This window comes from Patagioenas fasciata, chromosome 2, assembly GCF_037038585.1.
Source record: "Patagioenas fasciata isolate bPatFas1 chromosome 2, bPatFas1.hap1, whole genome shotgun sequence".
Lineage (NCBI taxonomy): Eukaryota > Metazoa > Chordata > Aves > Columbiformes > Columbidae > Patagioenas > Patagioenas fasciata.
This window is the reverse complement of record NC_092521.1, coordinates 34,369,232-34,370,161: the sequence shown is the minus strand read 5'-3', so window position 1 is coordinate 34,370,161 and position 930 is coordinate 34,369,232.

Genomic DNA, 930 nt, shown 5'->3' with positions numbered 1-930 from the left:
TCATATTGTGACAAATAAACCATTACCAGATATATTAATGTCTTTTGAATTAACAACCTCTCCATGAGATGCTGCCCACAGTGTTCAGGCCCTTTGTCCCGCTTTGTTTTGAATGCCATCCTGAGATTCCCAGCTGGGAAGAGAAGATGGAGCTTTTCCTTTGCTTTCTTCCCAGTCTGCTCCTCCTTCTCTGGTTGTCAAATGTCAGCTGTGATTATGCTCTCCTAAGGAGAAAGATTCTTGCTCTGGCACCACCAGAAACCATGTAGTTGGCGGTCGCGTGGGGGTGGTGAAAAGCAGGATCAGTCGGGCTTGGTCACGAGTGATAATCTAGCCTGGTTTTACACACCCAGAGTCCTGGCCAGGCTCACAATTTAAACTGCAAATGATGATGGTAAGAGGATGATGATGTTAATAATAATAATATGTCACTGTGGGTGATGCTGCTCCTGCTGCCAGGAAATTGGTGATGCTTCTTGAGGGCTGGGGTGACCTCAGGTGCCCTTCTGCAGCGAGATGCTTTGATGGCAACGTGAAGCCAACTCTTCATGAGCCTGCTATCACAATTTAGAGAAAAGATGGATGTGCAAGGTTGAGGAGGGAGGGGAGGACGCTACTGAGAACATTTTAGGCTCTTACAGAAATAATTAGGAATAAAGCCACAATAAAAACATGGTACACAGTGTGGGTTTTCATCAGAGTGCGGTACCAAAACATTTCTACTGTGTTTCTAGAACAAATCAGTAACAAACATGCAGTTACTGAACAAAAAACTTTATGGAGCCATAATAGGAAACCTACCTCGATTAAAACCTCAGCATGATGGACAGAAAGTCTTTGCACAAAAAGGGAATCATGTGGTTCAAATACTTTTCCCATCGTCTAGCAAAGCAGCTGGACAAGGTAAGTGACTGTGACGGGCTATTGCCA